Source organism: Carlito syrichta, unplaced genomic scaffold, assembly GCF_000164805.1.
Source record: "Carlito syrichta isolate Samal-C Ts95f unplaced genomic scaffold, Tarsius_syrichta-2.0.1 Scaffold305413, whole genome shotgun sequence".
Classification (NCBI taxonomy): Eukaryota; Metazoa; Chordata; class Mammalia; order Primates; family Tarsiidae; genus Carlito; species Carlito syrichta.
In genome coordinates this window covers 26602-48003 of record NW_007249509.1, presented here as the reverse complement: position 1 = coordinate 48003, position 21402 = coordinate 26602, and the positions used below count along the sequence as shown (strand labels likewise).

General features: G+C 42.6%; 1 long non-coding RNA gene across 3 annotated transcripts in view; it reads right to left on the bottom strand.

Annotated features, from left to right (window-relative positions):
• LOC103264014 overlaps positions 1–9124 on the bottom strand; it is a 28384-nt gene extending 19260 nt beyond the window's left edge. For 2 of the 3 annotated variants that reach the window (XR_504534.1, XR_504535.1), the window contains exons 1-2: positions 7850–8018; positions 7558–7744 (exon numbers count right to left, since the gene is read on the bottom strand). This is a non-coding gene — a long non-coding RNA (uncharacterized LOC103264014). Of the gene's footprint in view, positions 1–7557; positions 7745–7849; positions 8019–8991 lie in introns of those variants that run through there. The other variant, XR_002482173.1, reaches the window with a different exon arrangement.
• Positions 9125–21402: the final 12278 nt, after the last annotated feature.

The following is a 21402-nucleotide window of genomic DNA, read 5'->3' as shown; positions in this document are numbered from 1 at the left end:
GGAATTGAGACCTGGCACCTGGGTGACATCCTTCATCCAGAGACTATCAGTTATTCCCAAGGATTTCTATGATGAAGGGATCCCTGTGAAAAAGAGGAGGACAGCTTTTGTGAATAAGCTGTCTACTACCTCCCTAATTGTGCTGTCTCAAACACTAGTTTCATGAATATAATGATAACATTTTATACCTACTCATGTGGACTGTTTCCTGCAGGCTGAGAGAAAGAAGTTCCTCTATGAAGGGAATCAAGTCCAGACCGCGTACTATTGATATCGCTTCATTATGCGTCCCTTAGTATTTCAGGTGGGAAAGAGTTCTTCATTCTCAAAGATGGATTTCCACAGCAAACCTCGGTTATGGGAATTTTGCCTGGGATTTAACTTGTTTCCTCTCACAGCTTGAGTTCTGAAGAAAGGTGGTGGTGGGAAAAATTTTGGAGAATAATTTTTGAGTGGTGTGCTCCCCACACCAGCACAACAGTGGATTCTCTTTACTCAGTGTGCCATTAAAACCTCTAAAAGTTTCAAGAGAGGGTGCAGCAGAGGACATGTCCATTCACATCATGAACCATTGATACATTGATTATTTTTAAACAAGAATGAACCTCTCTTTCCTTAGAGCAGGACAAAAGGGTATTCACCCTCTGTTTGAGAAAGATGTATGGGGCTCCTAGAACAGCAAGCCAAGATGATCTCAAGGCACCTTTGTTTCCTGCTTCAACAATGCCTTGAGAGGCCAAATGCATGCATTGCTGAAGGTCCAGCTTGCCTTCCAGACCAAGAATACCTCCTTGAATGATGACCCTTGGAAACTGGCAAAGCATTGGTAAAGACAGCCAATCAAAGTCAGGCACTCCTTTATGACGGTGCATGCCATGCAGCCATTCTGAGCAGAATTTTCCACTGAAAGACATGAAGTGTGATGTAGTGATCAGCAAGGGATGCTAAAATGGCCAGGACCTGGGGTGAGAATTGAAGGATAAGAAAATCATGGGGAATTTTTTGGAGATGCTTAGTCACATGCTCCCCAAGATGGCCTCTTTTCGGTCAAGTCCTCCAGCACCAAACAAGATAGTACCAAAGGGATTATCATCATCCTCTCCAGGTTGGATTACACAACTGTCTTCTAGGCTGGGCCACAGTGTCATGCCATTGTACTTGATATTGAAGTCATCATCGTTCCTCAAGGCAATATAAAGTACTCATCATTGACCCAACAATAGTATCTGCCACTTGCATATATGTAACAAGGACAGTCACATGCTCACCACAAGACAAGCAGCAAGAGCGTTTGGGAGAATATTTCAATTCCAGGGGATCCGTGGCCACCCACCTCATTACAGACCTTTGTTCTTGAAACAGCAGTGTATTTCCAGGCCAATTTTAGGCTGAAGAGGAGTGAAACACTACGTGTCATAGAGGAAACTGATACTTCCACTGGGGGCCTCTTCCCACAGACCTGTCTTCCAAATACATCCTGATGAGACAATAAACGTCAGTTGGGACCTCATATTTTGGGCCAAGTGTGTGATCCCATGCATTAGGATCCAAAGAACACAGAATTCAATAGTTCAGGCTGACATTTATTGGAAACGGGTCCTCTCATATCTCAAGTAATGAATTGGCCTAAAGTGTAATAATTGGTTTTGCTGTGCAATATTTTTAATGTTTGTATCTACCCTGCTGCTCTTAAGCAATGAATTTTCACTGCTTGAGCTTCCAAGTGTGTTCATGAATTCACAAGAGATTGTCATATCTACTTCTTTGTGTGTATGCCCTCTCAATATGAAAGGAACCCTCTCTTCTTGTTTGCATCACCATTCCACATTAGCTGATTCCTAAGAAGATGTGCTACTAAGGCCATCATCTGGCAGAAGTTTAGTGAAAGAATGCTTTAGCATGTATTCATGGCCTGCCTTTTCAGTTTTTCCCATGCTCGATAACATCTTCTCCTCCCTGAGTTGAGAGGAGTCCATGTACATCATCAAACACCAGGCTTAGAGCATATGTGGACTCTCATCGCTCTAGTCTAATACGGTTCCCAAGAGAACAGGTACTCATATTGGTTTAGCAACATTTTACATCCAGAATTGAGAATCCCGTGCCTAGGTGGCCCACAGGACTTATGAATGATGGCCATGACTCCCCATCCCAGTCAAGCTCTATTGTAGCATGGTGTGTGCCATCCAACCAGCGTGGGCCGAATATTTCTTTGAGAGACACCAATAGTTAATGTTTGGTATGGAAGGCTTAGTTGAAGTGCCCGGCTTTTTGAAATGGGTCAAGAGATTGCAATTGAATTTGCCTATTTCATGGAGAAGTGTTTCTTCAGGGTGGATCACTGCTATATCCCATCTGGCTTACAGTACACCCCCACTAGAGTAATGTCAGGGCAATCCTGAAACTGAAGTCTGATTACACACCTGTCACCTGACATTGTCTTCAGCATAACACTTTGCACAAGATGTTTAAGTCAACACCATTCTTTAGAAACGACAAAGATTTCATCGCTGACACAGTTAAGCATCCTCCTTTTCTGTCTCATTTTGAAAGAGACCCCTGGCCTCACCACAAGTAACCGAATGCCACCAGATTACTGGAGAATATTTGACTTTGTGAGAAATTGAGACCAGGCACCTGGGTGACATCCTTCATCCAGAGACTAACAGTTATTCCCAAGGATTTCTCTGATGAAGGGATCCCTGTGAAAAAGAGGAAGACAGCTTCTGTTAACAAACTGTCTACTACCTCCCTAATTGTGCTGTCTCAAACACTCATTTCACAAACATAATGATAACATTATATACCTACTCATGTAGACTCTTTCATGTAGGCTGAGAGAGATAAGTTCTTCCAGGAATGGAATCAAGTCCAGACCGGGTATTATTGATATCGCTTCATTATGCATCCCTTAGTACCTGATGTGGGAAAGAGTTCCTCATTCTCAAAGATGGATTTCCATAGCAAACCTTGGTTATGGGGCATTTTGCCAGGGATTTAATCTGTTTGCTCTCACAGCTTGAGTTCTGAAAAAGGTGATGGTAGGAAAAATTTTGGAGAGTAATTTTTGAGTGGTGTGCTCCCTACATCAGCACAGCAGTGGATTCCCTTTGCTCTGTGTCCCCATTAAAACCTCTATAAGTTTCAAGAGAGGGTTCACCAGAGGACATGTCCATTCACATCATGAGCCACTGATACATTGATTATTTTTAAACAAGAATGAAGCTCTCTTTCCCTAGATCAGGACAAAAGGGTATTCACCCTCCATTTGAGAAAGAAGTATGGGGCTCCTAGAACAGCATGCCAAGATGATCTCAAGGCACCTTTTTCTCCTGCTTCAACAATGCCTTGAGAGGACAACTGCATGCATTGCTGAAGGTCCAGCTTGCCTTCCAGACCAAGAATACCTCCTTGAATGATGACCCTTGGTGACTGGTAAAGCATTGGTCAAGACAGCCAATCAACGTCAGGCATTCCTTTACGACGGTGCATGCCATGTAGTCATTCTGAGCAGAATTTTCCATTGAAAGGCATGAAGTGTGATGTGTTGATCAGCAAGGGATGCTAAAATGGCCACGACCTGTGCTGAGAATTGAAGGATAAGAAAAACATGGGAGTTTTATGGAGTAGCATAGTTACATGCTCCCCAACATGGCCTCCCTTATGTCAAGTCCTCCAGCACCAAACTAGATAATATCGAAGGGACCATCATCATCCTCTCCAGGTTGGATTACACAACTGTCTTCTAGGCTGGGCCTCAGCATCATGTCATTGTACTTGATATTGAAGTCATCATCATTCCTCAAGTCAATATAAAGTACTCATCATTGATCCAACAATAGTATCTGCCAATTGCATATATGTAGCAAGCACAGTCACATTCTCATCACAAGACAAGAAGTAAGAGCGTTTGGGTGAATATTTCAATTCCAGGTGATCCGTGGCCACCCACTTCATTACAGACCTTTGTTCTTGAAACAGCAGCTTATTTCGGCCAATTTCAGGCTGAAGAGAAGTGGAACACCGCATGTCAAAGAGGAAACTGATACTTCCACTGAGAGGCCTCTTCCCACAGACCTGTCTTCCAAATATATCCTGACGAGACAATAAATTTCATTTGGGACCTCGTTTTTTGGGCCAAGTGTGTGATCCCATGGATTATGATACAAAGAACACAGCATTCAATAGTTCAGACTGACATTTATTGGATGCAGGTCCTCTCATATCTCAAGTAATGAAAAGGCCTACAGTGTAATAATTGGTTTTGCTGTGCAATATTTCAAATGTTTGTTTCTACCCTGCTGCTCTTAATCAATGAGTTTTCACCGCTTAAGCTTCCAAGTGTGTCCATGAATTCACAAGAGATTATCATATCTACTTCTTTGTGTGTATGCCCTCTCAATATGACAGGAGCCTTCTCTTCTTGTTTGCATCACCATTCCACATTTCCTGATTCCTAAGAAGATGTGCTATTAAGGCCAACGTATGGCAGAAGTTTAGTGAAAGAATGCTTTAGCATGTATTCATGGCCTGCCTCTCCAGATTTTTCCATGCTCGACAAAATCTTCTCCTCCCTGAGTTTAGAGGAGACCATGTACGTCATCAAACACCAGGCTTAAAGCATCTGTGGACTCTCATTGCTGCAGTCTAATATGGATCTCAAGACAAAAGGTACTCACATTTGTTCAGCACCATTTTGCATCCAGAATTGAGAATCCCGTGCCTAGGTGGCACACAGGATTTATGAATGATGGCCATGACTCCCAATCCCAGTCATGCTCTATTGTAGCATGGTTCATACCATCCAACCAGCGTGGGCCGAATATTTCTTTGAGAGACGCACATAGTTAAATATTGGTATGAAAGGCTTGGGTAAAGTGCCCGGCTTTTTGAAATGGTTCAAGACATTGCAATTGAATTTGCCTATTTCATGGAGAAGTGCTTCCTCAGGGTGGAGCACCTTAGTCCATGTGGCTTACAGTACACCCCCACTAGACCAATGTCAGGGTAATCCTGAAGCTAAAGTCTGGTTACACACCTGTCACCTGAGATTGTCCTCAACGTAATCCAATTACACAAGACTTTTAGTCATATCACTCTAGATAAAAGATGAAAATTTCATCGCTGACCCAGTTAAGCGTCCTCCTTTGCTGCCTCATTTTGAAAGAGACCCCTAGCCTCAGCACAAGTAACCGAATGCCACCAGATTCCTGGAGACTATTTGAATTTGTGAGGAATGGAGACCAGGCACCTGGGTGACATCCTTCATCCAGAGACTAACAGTTATTCCCCAGGATATCTCTGAAGTAGTTATCACTGTGAAAAAGAAGAGGACACCTTGTGTGAACAAGCTGACTACTACCTCCCTCATTTGCTGTCTCAAACACTCATTTCATGAGTATAATGATAACATTATATACCTACTCATGTGGAGTCTTTCCTGTAGGCTGAGAGATAAGTTCCTTCATGAATGGAATTTAGTCCAGACTGGGTACTGGAGTGTGTGCACACCACATCAGCACAGCAGTGGATTCTCTTTGCTCTGTGTCCAAATTAAAATCTCTTTAAGTTTCAAGAGAGGGTGCAGCACACATGTCCTTTCACATCATGAGCCACAGATACATTGATTATTTTTAAAAAAGAATGAATCTCTCTTTCTTTAGAGCATGAAAATAGGGTATTCACCCTCTGTTTGAAAAAGGAGTATTGGGCTCCTAGAATTGCATGCCAAGATGATCTCAGAGTGCCTTTATCTCCTGCTTCCACCATGCCTTGAGAGGACAACTGCATGCCTTACTGAAGGTACAGCTTACCTTCTAGACCAAGAATACCTTTTTGAATGATGACCTTTGGTGACTGGTAAAGCATTGGTCAAGAGAGCCAATCAATGTCAGGCCCTCCTTTATGACGGTGCATGCCATGCAGCCATTCTGAGCAGAATTTTCCACTGAAAGAATGAAGTGACATGTGGTGATCAACAAGGGATGCTAAAATGGCCAGTATCTGGGTTGAGAATTAAAGTATAAGGAAAGCAAGGGGAATTTTATGGAGTAGCATAGTTGCATGCTCCCCCAGATGGCCTCCCTTACGTCAAGTCCTCCAGCACCAAACTAGATAATATCGAAGGGACCATCATCATCCTCTCCAGGTTGGATTACACAACTGTCTTCTAGGCTGGGCCTCAGCATCATGTCATTGTACTTGATATTGAAGTCATCATCGTTCCTCAAGGCAATATAAAGTACTCATCATTGACCCAACAATAGTATCTGCCAATTGCATATATGTAACAAGGACAGTCACAGGCTCACCACAAGACAAGCAGCAAGAGTGATTGGGAGAATATTTCAATTCCAGGGGATCCATGGTAACCCACCTCATTACAGACCTTTGTTCTAGAAATACCAGGTTATTTCCAGGCCGATTTCAGGCTGAAGACGAGTGAAAAACCACATGTCAAAGAGGAAACTAATACTTCCACTGAAAGACATCTTCCCACAGAACTTTCTTTCAAGTATATCCTGACGAGATAATAAATGTCAGTTGGGACCTCGTTTTTTGGGCCAGGTGTGTGATCCCATGGATTAGCATACAAAGAACACAGCATTCAATAGTTCAGGGTGATATTTATTGGATGTGGGTCCTCTCATATCTCAAGTAATGAATAGGCCTACAGTGTAATAATTGGTTTTGCGGTGTAATATTCAAATGTGTGTATCTACCCTGCTGCTCTTAATCAATGAGTTTTCACTGCTTGATCTTCCAAGAGTGTTCATGAATTCACAAGTGTATATCATATCTACTTCTTTGTGTGTATGCCCTCTCAATATGACAGGAGCCCTCTCTTCTTGTTTGCATCACCATTCTACATCTCCTGATTCCTAAGAAGATGTACAACTAAGGCCATCGTCTAGCGGAAGTTTAGCGAAAGAATGCTTTAGCATTTATTCATGGCCTGCCTCTTCAGTTTCTCTCATGCTCGTCAAAATTCTCTTCTCCCTGAGTTTAGAGGAGACCATGTACATCATCCAACCCCAGGCTTAGAGCATCTGTGGACTCCCATTGCTCCAGTCTAATACGGTTCTCAAGAGAAAAGGTACTCATATTGGTTTAGCAACATTTTGCAACCAGATTCGGGAGTCCCATGCCTAGGTGGCCTACAGGACTTATGTATGATGGCCATGACTCCCAATTCTAGTCATGCTCTATTGTAGTATGTTGCATGCCATCCAACAGGGTCGGCCAAATATATCTTTGAGAGACACAAATAGTTAATTTTTGGTATGGAGCACTTGATTAAAGTGCCCGACTTTTTGGAATGGGTCAAGAGATTGCAATTGAATTTACCTATTTCATGGAGAAGTGCTTCTTCAGGGTGGAGCACCACTATAGCCCACCTGGCTTACAGTACTCCCCCACTAGAACAATATCAGGGCAATCATGAAGCTGAAGTCTGGTTAAACACCGTCACCTGTGATGGTGCTCAGCATACCCCTATTGCACAAGACATTTAAGTCAGCACCACTGTAGAGAAAAGACAAACATTTCATCGCTCACCCAGTTAAGCATCCTCCTTTGATGCCTCATTTTGAAAGAGACCCCTAGCTTCACCACGAGTAACCAAATGTCACCAGATTCCTGGAGACTATTTGACTTTGTGAGGAATTGAGTCCAGGCAACTGGTTGACATCCTTCATCCAGAAATGAACAGTTATTCCCAAGGATTTCTCAGAAGAAGGGATCCCTGTGAAAAAGAGGAGGACATCTTCTGTGAACAAACTGTCTACTGCCTCCCTCATTGTGCTGTCTCAAATACTCGTTTCATGAACATAATCATAACATTATATACTTATTCATGTGGAGTCTTTCCTGTAGGCTGAGAGATAAGTTCCTCCATGAATGGAATCAGGTCCAGACCGAGTATTATTGATATCGCTTCATTATGCATCCCTTAGTATCTCAGGTGGGAAAGAGTTCCTCATTCTCAAAGATGGATTTCCATAGCAAAACTTGGTTATGGGGTATTTTGTCAGTGATTTAACCTGTCTGCTCTCACAGCTTGAGTTCTGAAGAAAGGTGGTGGTAGGAAAAATTATGGAGAGTAATTTTTGAGTTGTGTGCACCCCACATCAACACAGCAGTGGATTCTCTTTGCTCTGTCCCAATTAAAACCTGTAGAACTTTTACAAGAGGGTGCCACAGAGGACATGCCCATTCACATCATGAGCCACAGAAACATTGATTATTTTTAAACAAGAATGAATCTCTCTGTCCTTAGAGCATGACAAAGGGTATTTACCCTCTGTTTGAAAAAGAAGTATGGGGCTCCTAGAACAGCTTGCCAAGATGTTCTCAAGGCGCCTTTTTCTCCTGCTTCAAGAATGCCTTGAGAGGACAACTGCATGCATTGCTGAAGGTCCAACTTGCCTTCCAGACCAAGTATATCTCCTTGAATGATGATTCTTGGTGACTGGTAAAGCATTGTTCAAGACAGCCAATCAAAGTCAGGCACTCCTTTACGACGGTGCATGCCATGCAGCCATTCTGAGCAGAATTTCCCAGTGAAAGACATGAAGTGTAATGTGGTGATCTGTATGGGATGCTAAAATGGCCAGTACCTGGGTTGTGAATTAAAGTATAAGAAAAACATCAGGAATTTTATAGAGTACCATAGTTTCATGCTCTCCAAGATGGCCTCCCTTAGGTCAAGTCCTCCAGCACCAAACTAGATCGTACCGAAGAGACCATCATCATCCTACCTAGGTTGGATTATAAAACTGTCTTTTAGGCTGGGCCTCAGTGTCATGCCATTGTACTCGATATTGAAGTCATTATCGTTCCTCAAATCAATATAAAGTACTCATCATTGACCGAACAATAGTATGTGCCAATTGCATATATGTAGCAAGCACAGTCAGATGCTCACCACAAGACAAGCAGCAAAAACGTTTGGGAGAATATTTCAATTCCAGAGGATTCGTGGCCACCCACCTCATTACAGACCTTTGTTCTTGAAATAGCACCTTATTTCCAGGCCAATATCAGGCTGAAGAGGAGTTTAAAACCGCACATCAAAGAGGAAACTGTTACTTCCACTGGTAGTCCACTTCCCACTGAACTTTCTACTAAATGCAACCTGACGAGACAATAAATGTCAGTTGGGACCTCGTTTTTGGCGCCAAGTGTGTGATCCCATGCATTAGGATCCAAAGAACATAGCATTCAATAGTTCAAGGTGACATATATTGGATGCGGGTCCTCTCATATCTCAAGTAATAAATGGGCCTACAGTGTAATAATTGGTTTTGCTGTGCAATATTTCAAATGTTTGTATCTACTCTTCTGTTCTTAATCAATGAGTTTTAAGAGCTTGAGCTTCCAAAAGTATTCATGAATTCACAAGTGGATATCATATCTACTTCTTTGTGTGTATGTCCTCTCAATATGACAGGAGCCCTCTCTTCTTGTTTGCATTACCATTTCACATTTCCAGATTCCTAAGAAGATGTGCAGCTAAGGTCATCATCTGGAAGAAGTTTAGCAAAAGAATGCTTTAGTATGTATTCATGGCCTGCATCTCTAGTTTCTCTCATGCTCGACAAAATCCTATTCTCCCTGAGTTGAGAGGGGACCATGTTCATCATCAAACACCAGGCTTAGAGCATCTGTGGACTCTCATTGCTCCAGTCTCATACGGTTCTCAAGAGAAAAGGTACTCATATTGTTTCACCAACATTTTCCATCCAGAATTGAGAGTCCCATGCCTAGGTGGCCCACAGCATTTATGAACGATGGCCATGTCTCCCAGTTCTAGTCATGCTCTATTGTAGCATGGTGCATTCCATCCAACCAGCATGGGTGGAATATTTCTTTGATAGACACAAATAGTTAATTTTTGGTATGGAAGACTTGGTTAAAGTGCCTGGCTTTTTGAAATGGGTCAAGAGATTGCAATTGAATTTGCCTATTTCATGGAGAAGTGCTTCCTCAGGGTGGAGCACCACTGTAGCCCATCTGGCTTACAGTACACCTCCACTAGAGCAACGTCAGGGCAATCCTGAAGCTCAAGTCTGGTTACACAGCTGTCACCTGAGATTGTCCTCAGTGTAACCCTATTGTGCAAGACGTTTAAGTCAACATCACTCTTGAGAAAATACAAAGATTTCATCGATGACCCAGTTAAGCATCCTTCTTTGCTGCCTTGTTTTGAAAGATACCCCTAGCCTCACCACAAGTAACCGAATGCCACCAGATTACTGGAAACTATTTGACTTTGTGAGGAATTGAGACCAGGTACCTCAGTGACATCCTTCATCTCAAGACTAACAGTTATTCCCAAGGATTTCTCTGAAGAAGGAATCCCTGTGAAAAAGAGGACAGCTTGTGTGAACAAGCTGTCTACCACCTCCCTAATTTTGCTGTCTCAAACACTCGTTTCATGAGCATAATGATTACATTATATACCTACTCATGTGGAGTCTTTCCTGTAGGCTGAGATATAAGATCCTCCATGAATGGAATCAAGTCCTGACCGGGTACTATTAATATCACTTCATTATGCTTCCCTTAGTATCTCAGGTGGGAAAGAGTTCCTCATTCTCAAAGATGAATTTCCATAGCAAACCTTGGTTTTGGGGCATTTTGCCAGGGATTTAACCTGCTTGCTTTCACCGCTTGAGTTCTGAAGAAAGGTGGTGGTAGGAAAAATTATGGAGAGTAATCTTTGATGGTGTGCACCCCATATCAGCACAGCAGTGGATTCTCTTTGCTCTGTGTCCCCATTAAAACCTCTATAAGTTTCAGGAGAGGGTGCAGCAGAGGACATGTCCATTCACATCATGAGCCACAGATACGTTGATTATTTTTAAACAAGAATGAACATCTCTTTCCTTAGAGTAGGACAAAAATGTATTCACCCTCCATTTGAAAAAGAAGTATGGGGCCCCCAGGACAGCATGTCAAGATGATCTCAAGGCACCTTTTTCTCCTGTTTCACCACTTGAGCTTCCAAGAGTGTTCATGAATTCACAAGTGTATATCTACTTCTTTGTGTGTATGCCCTCTCAATATAACAGGATCCCTCTTTTCTAGATTGTATTACCATTCCACCTTTTCTGATTTCTAAGATGTTCTACTAAGGCCATCGTGTGGCACATGTTTAGCGAAAGGATGCTTTAACATGTATTCATGGTCTGCCTTTCCAATTTCTCTCATGCTCAACAAATTCCTCTTCTCCCTGAGTTTAGAGGAGACCATGTACATCATCTAACACCAGGCTTAGATCATCTGTGGACTCTCATTGCTCCAGTCTCATATGATTCTCAAGTGAAAAGGTACTCATATTGGTTCAGAGAACTTTTACATTCAGAATTGAAAGTCCCATGCCTAGTTGGCCCAAATGACTTATGAATGATGGCTATGACTCCCGATGCAAGTCCTGCTTTCTTGTAGCACGGTGCATGCCATCCATCCAGCATGGGCCAAACATTTCTTTGAGAGACACAAATCGTTAATTTTTTGGTATGGAAGTCCTGGTTAAAGTGCCCGGCTTTTTGAAAGGGGTCAAGTGATTGCAATGGAATTTGCCTGTTTCATGGAGAAGTGCTTCCTCAGGTTGGAACACCCCTTCTTAGCCTATCTGGCTTATAGTGCTCCACCACATGAGCAATGTCAGGGCAATCCTTAAGATCAAGTCAGTTTGCACACATGTAACCTAAGATTGTCTTTAGCGTAACTCTATTGCACAAGACTTTTAGAAAAACACCTCTCTAGTGAAAAGAAAGATATCATCGCTGACTCAGTTAAGCATCCTTTGCTGCATCACTTTGAAAGACACCCCTAGCTTCACCACAACTAACCAAATGTGAACAGATTACTGGAGACTATTTGACGTTGTGAGGAATTCAGACCCGGCACCTGGGTGACATTCTTCAGCCAGAGACTAACAGTTATTCCCAAGGATTTCTCTGAAGAAGAGATCGCTATGAAAAAGAGGAGGACAGCAGTATCAAACACTCGTTTCATGAACATGATGATAACATTATATACCTGCTCATTTGGAGTCTTTCCTGTAGGCTGAGAGAATAGTTCCTCCATGAAAAGAGTCAAGTGCAGACCGTGTACTATTGATAAAGAGTTCCTCACTCTCAAAGATGGTTTCCATAGCAAAACTTGCTTATGTGGTATTTTGACAGTGTTTTTAACCTCTGTGTTCTCATATCTTGAGTTCTGAAGAAAGAGGTGGTAGGAAAAATTTTGGAGATTAAATCTTGAGTTGTGTGCCCCCAACATCAGCACAGCAGTGGATTCACTTTGCTCTGTGCCACCATTCAAACCTCTCTAAGTTTCAAGAAAGCGTGCTGCAGAGGACATGTCCATTCACATCATGAGATACAGATACATCAATTATTTTTAAAGAAGAATGATTCTCACTTTCCTTAGAGCAGGACAAAGGGTATCTATCCTCCATTTGAAAAAGAAGTATGGGGTGCCTAGAACAGCATGCCAAGATTATCTCAAGGTGCCTTTTTGTCCTGCTTCAACAATGCCTTGAGAGGACAACTGCATGCATTGCTGAAGGTCCAGCTTGCCTTCCAGATCAAGAATACGTCCTTGAATGATGACCCTTGGTGACTGGTAAAGCATTGGTCAAAACAGCCAATCAAAGTCAGACACTTCTTTACGACGGTGCATGCCATGCAACCATTCTGAGCAGAACTCTCCACTGAAAGACACGAAGTGTCCTGTGGTGATCAGCAAGGGATGCTAAAATGGCCAGGACCTAGGTTGAAGATTAAAGTATAAGAAAAACATGGGGAATTTTATGGAGTAGCATAGTTAGATGCTCCCCAAGATGGCCTCCCGTAACTCAAGTCCTCCAGCACCAAACTAGATCGTACCGAAGAGACCATCATCAGCCACCTCAGTTGGATTGCACAACTCTCTTCCAGGTTGGGCGTCAGCGTCATGCCATTGTACTTGATATTGAAGTCTTCACCATTCCTCAAGGCAATATTAAGTACTCGTCATTGACCCAATAATACTATGTGCCAATTGCATATATGTAGCAAGGACAGTCATATGCTCACCACAAGACAAGCAGAAAAAGCGTTTGGGAGAATATTTCAATTCCAGAGGATCCGTGGCCACCCACCTCATTACAGACATTTGTTCTTGGCATAGCAGCTTATTTCCAGGCCAGTATGGGGCTGAAGAGGAGTGAAAAATGGCGTGTCAAAGAGGAAACTGATACTTCCACTGGGAGGCCTCTTCCTAAAGACCTTTCTTCCAAATACATCCTGACGAGATAATAAATGTCAGTTGGGACCTCTGTTTTTGGGCAAAGATTGAGATCCCATGAATTAGGATCCAAAGAACACAGCATACAATAGTTCAGAGTAACATATACCGGATGAGGGTCCTCTCATTTCTCAAGTAATGAATAGTCCTACAGTGTAATAATTGAGTTTGCTGTGCAATATTTCGAATATTTCTATCTAGATTGCTGCTTTCATCAATGAGTTTTCACCACTTGAGCTTCCAAGAGTGTTCATGAATTCACAAGTGGATATCATATCTACTTCTTTGTGTGTATGCCCTCTCAATATGATAGGAGCCCTCTCTTCTAGTTTGCATCATCATTCCACATTTCCTGATTCCTAAGAAGATGTTCTACCAAGGTCATCATCTGGCAGAAGTTTAGCGAAAGACTGCTTTAGCATGTATTCATGGCCTGCCTCTCCAGTTTCTCTCTTGCTGGACAAAATCCTCTTCTCCCTGAGTTTAGAGGAGACCATGTACATCATCATACACCAAGCTTAGAGCATCTGTGGACTCTCATTGCCCCAGTCTCATATGGTTCTCAAGAGAAAAGGTACTCATATTGGTTCAGCAACATTTTGCATCCAGAATTGAGAGTCCCATGCCTAGGTGGCCCACAGGCCTTACGAATGATGGCCACGACTCCAATCCCATTCATGCTCTCTTGAGGCATGTTGCATGCCATCCATCCAGCTTGGGCTGAATATTTCTTTGAGAGACACAAATAGTTAATTTTTGGTGTGGAAGGCTTGGTTAAAGTGCCCCGTTCTTTAAATGGGTCAAGAGATTGCAATTGAATTTTCCTATTTCATGGAGAAGTGCTTCCTGACGGTGGAGTACCCCTGCATAACCCATCTGGCTTATAGTGCTCCACCACTAGAGCAATGTCAGGGCAATCCTGAAGCTCAAGTCTGTTTCCCCACCTGTCACCTAAAATTGTCCTCAGCGTAACTCTATTGCACAAGACTTTTAAGACAACACCTCTCTAGAGAAAAGACAAAGATTTCATTGCTGACCCAGTTAACCATCCTCCTTTGCTGCTTCTTTTTGAAAGAGACCCCTAGCCTCACAACAGCTAAACAAATGCGACCAGATTACTGGAGACTATTTGACTTTGTGAGGAATTCAGGTCAGGCACCTGGGTGATATCCTTCATACAGAGACTAACACTTACTTCCAAGGATTTCTCTGAAGAAGAGATACCTATGAAAAATTGGAGGACAGCTTGGGTGAACAAGCTGTCTACTAACTCCCTAATTTTGCTCTCTCAAACACTCGTTTCATGAACATGATGATAACATTATATACCTACTCATGTGGAGTCTTTTCTGGAGGCTGAGAGAGAAGTTCCTCCATGAATAGAGTCTAGTGCAGCCCGGATACTATTGATATCTCTTGGATATGCCTCCCTTAGTATCTCCAGGTGGGAAAGAGTTCCTCATTCTCCAAGATGATTTCCATAGCAAACCTTGGTTATGGGGCATTTTGACAGTGCTTTAACCTGTGTGTTCTCATAGCTTGAGTTCTGAAGAAAGGTGGTGGCAGGAAAAATTTTGGAGACTAATTCTTGAGTTGTGTGCCCCCAATATCCACACAGCAGTGGATTTTCTTTGCTCTGTGTCACCATTCAAATCTCTCTAAGATTCAAGAGAGGGTGCAGCAGAGGACATGTCCATTCACATCATGAGCCACAGATACATCGATTATTTTTAAACAAGAATGAATCTCTCTTTCTTTAGTTCAGGACAAAAGTGTATTCATCTCTGTTTGAAAAAGAAGTATGGGGCTCCGAGAACAATAGCCAAGATGGTATCAAGGCGTCTTTTCCTCCTGTTTCGCAAATGCCTTGAGAGGACAATTGTATGCATTGCCGAAGGTCCAGCTGCCTTCCAGACCAAGACCACCTCCTTGAATGATGACCCTTGGTGACTGGTAAACCATTGGTCAAGACAGCCAATTAAAGTCAGGCACTCCTTTACGACGGTGCATGCCATGCAGCCATTGGGTGAACAAGCTGTCTACTACCTCCCTAATTTTGCTGTCTCAAACACTCGTTTCATGAAAATAATGATAACATTATTTATCTACTCATGAGGAGTCTTTCTGCTAGGCTGAGAGAGAAGTAACTCCATGAATAGAGTGAAGTGCAGACCAGGTACTGTTGATATCTCTTGGATATGCCTCCCTTAGTATCTCAGGTGGGAAAGAGTTCCTCATTCTCAAAGATGATTTCCATAGTACACATTGGGTATGGGGCATTTTGCCAGTGCTATATCCTGTGTATTCTCATAGCTTGAGTTCTAAGAAAGGTGGTGGTAGGAAAAATTTTGGAGAGTTATTTTTAAGTTGTGTGCCCCCAATGTCAGCACAACAGTGGATTCTCATTGCTGTGTGCAACCATTGAAACATTTCTAAGTTTCAAGAGAGGGTGCAGCAGAGGACATGTCCATTCACATCATGAGCCACAGATACATCTCTTATTTTTAAACAAGAATGAATCTCTCCTTAGAGCAGGATGAAAGTGTATTCACCCTCTGTTTGAAAAAGAAGTATGGGGATCCTAGAATAGCATGACAAGATGATCTAAAGGCGCCTTTTTCTCCTCTTTCAGGAATGCCTTAAGGGGACAACTACATGCATTGTTGAAGGTTCAGCTTGCCTTCCAGACCAAGAGCACCTCCTTGAATGATGAGACCTGGTGACTGGTAAACCATTGGTCAAGACAGCCAATCAAAGTCAGGCACTCATTTACGACAGTGCATGCCGTGCAACCACTCTGAGCAGAATTTTCTACTGAAAGACACGAAGTGTGATGTGGTGATCAGCATGGGATGCTAAAATGGCCAGGACCTGGGTTGAGGATTAAAGTATAAGAAACACATGGGGAATTTTATGGAGTAGCATAGTTAATGCTCCCAAAGATGGCCTCCCGTACCTCAAGTCCTCCAGGACCAAACTAGATCGTACCAAAGGGACTATCATCATCATCCCAAGGTTGGATTACACAACAGTCTTTTAGGCTGGGCCTCAGCATCATGCCATTTTTCTTGATATTGATGTCATCACCGATCCTCAAGGCAATATAAAGTACTCATCATTGACCCAACAGTAGTATCTGCCAATTGCATATATGTAGCAAGGACAGTCATATGCTCACCACAAGACAAGCAGGAGAAGCATTTGGGAGAGTATTTCAATTCCAGAGGATCCGAGGCCTCCCACCTCATTACAGACTTTGTTCTTGGCATAGTAGCCTATTTCCAGGCCAGTTACGGGCTTAAGAGGAGTCAAAAACGGCATGTCAAAGAAGAAACTGTAACATCCACTGGAGGCCTCTTCCCACAGAACTTTATTCCAAATACATCCTGACGAGACAAAAAATGTCAGTTGGGACTTGGTTTTTTGGGCAAAGTGTGCGATCCCATGGATTAGGTTCCAAAGATCACAGCATACAATAGTGCAGGGTGACATATAAGGGATTCAGGTCCTCTCATATCTGAAGTAATGAATAGGCATACAGTGTAATAATTGGGTTTGCTGTGCAATATTTAGAATGTTTGTATCTAGATTGCTGCTTTTATCAATGAGTTTTCACCACTTGAGCTTCCAAGAGCTCAAGTGGATATCATATCTACTTCTTTGTGTGTATGCCCTCTCAATATGACAGGACCCCTCTCTTCTTCTTTCCATCACCATTCCACATTTCCTGATTCCTAAGAAGATGTGCTACCAAGGCCATCGTCTGGCACAAGTTTAGCGAAAGAATGCATTAGCATGTATTCATGGCATGCCTCTCCAGTTTCTCTCTTGCTTGACAAAATCCTCCTGTCCCTGAGTTTAGAGGAGACCAGGTACATCATCAAACACCAGGCTTAGAGCATCTGTGGACTCTCATTGCCCCAGTCTCATATGGTTCTCAAGATAAAAGCTACTCATATTGGTTCAGAAACATTTTGCATCCAGGATTGAGTGTCCCATGCCTCAGTGGACCACTGCACTTATGAGTGATGGCCATGACTCCCAATCCCATTCATGCTCTCTTTTAGCATGGTGCATGCCATCCATCCAGCATGGGTTGAATATTTCTTTGAGTAACACATATAGTTAATTTTTGGTATGGAAGGCTTGCTTAGAGTGCCTGGCTTTATGAAAGGGGTCAAGAGATTGCAATTGAATTTGTCTATTTCATGGAGAAGTGCTCCCTCAGGGTGGAACTTCCCTATATAGCCCATCTGGCTTATAGTGCTCCACCACTGCAGCAATGTCAGGGTAATCCTGAAGCTCAAGTCAGTTTGCACACCTGTCACCTAAGATTGTCCTCAGTGTAACTCTATTGTGCATACTTTTAAGACAACAACTCTCTAGAGAAAAGGCAAAGATTTCATCGCTGACTCAGTTAAGCATTCTCCCTTGCTGCGTCATTTTGAAAGAGAATCCTAGCCTCACCACAAGTAACCAAAAGTGACCAGATTACTGGAGACTATTTGATTTGTGAGGAATTGAGACCAGGCACCTGGCTGACATCCTTCATCCAGAGACTAACAGTTATTTCTAAGGATTTCTCTGAAGAAGGGATTGCTGTGAAAAAGAGGAGGACAGCTTGGGTGAACAAGCTGTTTACTACCTCCCTAATTTTGCTGTCTCAAGCACTCATTTCATGAATATAATGATAACATTATATACCTATTCATGTGGAGTCTTTCCTGTAGGCTGAGAGAGAAGTTCCTCCATGAATGGAGTCAAGTCCAGATAGGGTACTACTGATGTCTCTTGGATATGCCTCTCTTAGTATCTCAGGTGGGAAAGAGTTCCTCATTCTCAAAGATAGATTTCCATAGCAAACCTTGGTTGTTTGCATTTTGCCAATACTTTAACCTGTGTGTTCTCATAGCATGAGTTGTGAAGAAAGGTGGTATTAGGATAAATTTTGGAGAGTAATTTTTGAGTTGTGTGCTCCCCACATCAGCACAGCAGTGGATTCTCTTTGCTCTGTGACACCATTCAAACCTCTCTATATTTCAAGAGAGGGTGCAGCAGAGGACATGTCCATTCACATCATGAGTCACAGACACATCGATTATTTTTAAACAAGAATGAATATCTCTTTCTTAGAGCAGGACGGAGTGTATTCACCCTTCGTTAGAAAAAGAAGTATGGGTATACTACAACAGCATGCCAAGATGATATCAAGGTGCCTTTTTCTCCTGTTTCAGGAATGCCTTGAGAGGACAACTGTATGCATTGATGAAGGTCCAGCTTGCCTTCCAGACCAAGAGCACCTCCTTTAATGATGAGCCTTGGTGACTGGTAAACCATTGGTCAAGACAGCCAATCAAAGTCAGGCACTCCTTTAGGACGGTGCATGCCATGCAGCCATTCTGAGCAGAACTCTCCACTGAAAGACACGAAGTGTCATATGGTGATCAGCAAGGAATCCAAAATGGCCAGGACCTGGGGTGAGGATTAAGGTATAAGAAACACATGGGGAATTTTATGGAGTAGCATAGTTACATGCTCCCCAAGATGACCTCTCGTACGTCAAGTCCTCCAGCACCAAACTAGATCGTACCGAAGGGACCATCATCATCCTTCCCAGGTTGGATTGCACAACTGTATTCAAGGCAGGGCAACAGCATCATGCCATTGTGTTTGATATTGAAGTCATCACCGTTCCTCAAGGCAATATAAAGTACTCATCATTGACCCAATAATAGTATCTGCCAGTTGCATATATGTAGCAAGGACAGTCATATGCTCACCACAAGGCAAGCAGGATTAGCGTTTGGGAGAATATTTTAATTCCAGAGGATTCGTGCCACCCACTTCATTACAGATCTTTGTTCTTCGCATAGCTGCTTATTTCTCAGCCTGTTTCAGGCTGCATAGGAGTCAAAAACAGAGGATCAAAGAGGAAACTGATACTTCCACTGGGAGGCCTCTTCCCACAGACCTTTCTTCCAAATACATCCTGATGAGACAAAAAATGTCAGTTGAGATCTCGTTTTTTGGGCAAAATGTGCGATCCCGTGGATTAGGATCCAAAGAACACAGCATACAATAGTTCAGTGTGAGATATATTGGATGCGTGTATTCTCATATCTGAAGTAATGAATAGGCCTACAGTGTAATAATTGGGTTTGTTGTGCAATATTTCAATTATTTTTTTCTAACCTATTGCTTTTATCATTGAGTTTTCACCACTTGAGCTAAACAGTGTTCATGAATTCACAAGTGGATATCATATCTACTTCTTTGTGTGTATGACCTCTCAATATGACAGGAGCCCTCTCTTCTAGTTTGCATCACCATTCCACATTTCCTGATTCCTAAGAAGATGTTCAACTAAGGCCATCTTCTTGCACAAGTTTAGTGGGCAAATGCTTTAACATGTATTCAATGCCTGCCTCTCCATTTTCTTTCATGCTCGACAAAATCCTCTTCTCCCTGAGTTTAGAGGAGACCCTGTACATCAACAAACACCAGGCTTAGAGCATCTGTGGACTCTCATTGCTCCAGTCTCATACAGTTCTCAAGAGAAAAGGTATTCATATTATTTCAGAAACATTTTGCATCCAGAATTGAGAGTCCCATGCCTAGGTGGCCCACAGGACTTGTGAATGATGGCCATGACTCCCAATCCCTGCCATGCTCTCCTGTAGCATGGTGTGTGCCATCCATCCAGCGTGGGCCAAATATTTCTTTGAGAGACACAAATAGTTAATTTTTGGTCTGGAAGGCTTGGTTAAAGTACCCAACTTTTTGAAAGGGGTCAGCAGATTGCAACTGAATTTGCCTAATTCATGGAGAAGTGCTTTCTCAGGGTGGAGCACCCCTGCATAACCCATCTGGCTTATACTGCTCCACCATTAGAGCAATGTCAGGGCAATCCTGAAACTCAAGTCAGTTTGCACACCTGTCAACTAAGATTGTCCGCAGCGGAACTGTATTGTGCAAGACTTTTAAGAAACACCTCTCTAGAGAAAAGGCAAAGATTTTCTCGCTGACCCAGTTCCTTTCCTGCCTTGTTTTGAAAGAGACCCCCAGCCTCACCATAAGTAACCAAATGAGACCAGATTACTGGAGAATATTTGTCTTTCTGAGGAATTGAGACCAGGCACCCGGGTGACATCCTTCATCCAGAAATGAACAGTTATACCCAAGGATTTCTCTGAAGTACGGATTCCTGTTAAAAAGAGGACAGCTTGGGTGAACAAGCTGTCTGCTACCTTCATATTTTTGCAGTCTCAAACACTCTTTTCATGAGCATAATGATAAAATTATATACATACTCATTTGGAGTCTTTCCTGTAGACTGAGGCAGTAGTTCCTCCATGAATGGAGTCATTTCCAGAGAGGGCACTATTGATATCTCTTGGATATGCCTCCCTCAGTACCTCAGGTGGGAAAGAGTTCCTCATTTTCAAAGAAGAAATCCATAGCAAACCTTGGTTATGGGGCATTTTGCAAGTGATTTAACCTGTGTGTTCTCATAACTTGAGTTCTGAAGAAAAGTGGTAGTAGGAAAAAGTTGGAGAGTACTTTTTGAGTCCCCCCCCCACATCAGTACAGTAGTGGATTATCTTTGCTCTGTGCCACCATTCAAATCTCTCTGAGTTTCAAGAGAGGATGCAGCAGAGGACATGCCCATTCACATCATGAGCCACAGAAACATTGATTTTTTAAAAGAAGAATGAAACTCTCTTTCCTTAGAGCAGGACAAAAGTGTATTCACACTCCATTTGAGAAAGAAGTATGGGGTTCCTAGAACAGTATACCAAGATGATCTCAAGGCACCTTTTTCTCCTGTTTAAACAAGGCCTTGAGAGGACAACTGCATGCATTGCTGAAGGTCCAACTTGCCTTGCAGACGAAGAGCACCTCCTTGAATGATGACCCTTGGTGGCTGGTAAACCATTGGTCAAGACAGCCAATCAAAGTCAGACTCTCCTTTACGACGGTGCAAGCCATTCTGAGCAGAATTTTCCACTGAAAGACACGAAGTGTGATGTGGTGATTAGCAAGGGATGCTAAAATGGCCAGTACCTGGGTTGAGGATTAAAGTATAAGGAAAACATGGGGAAT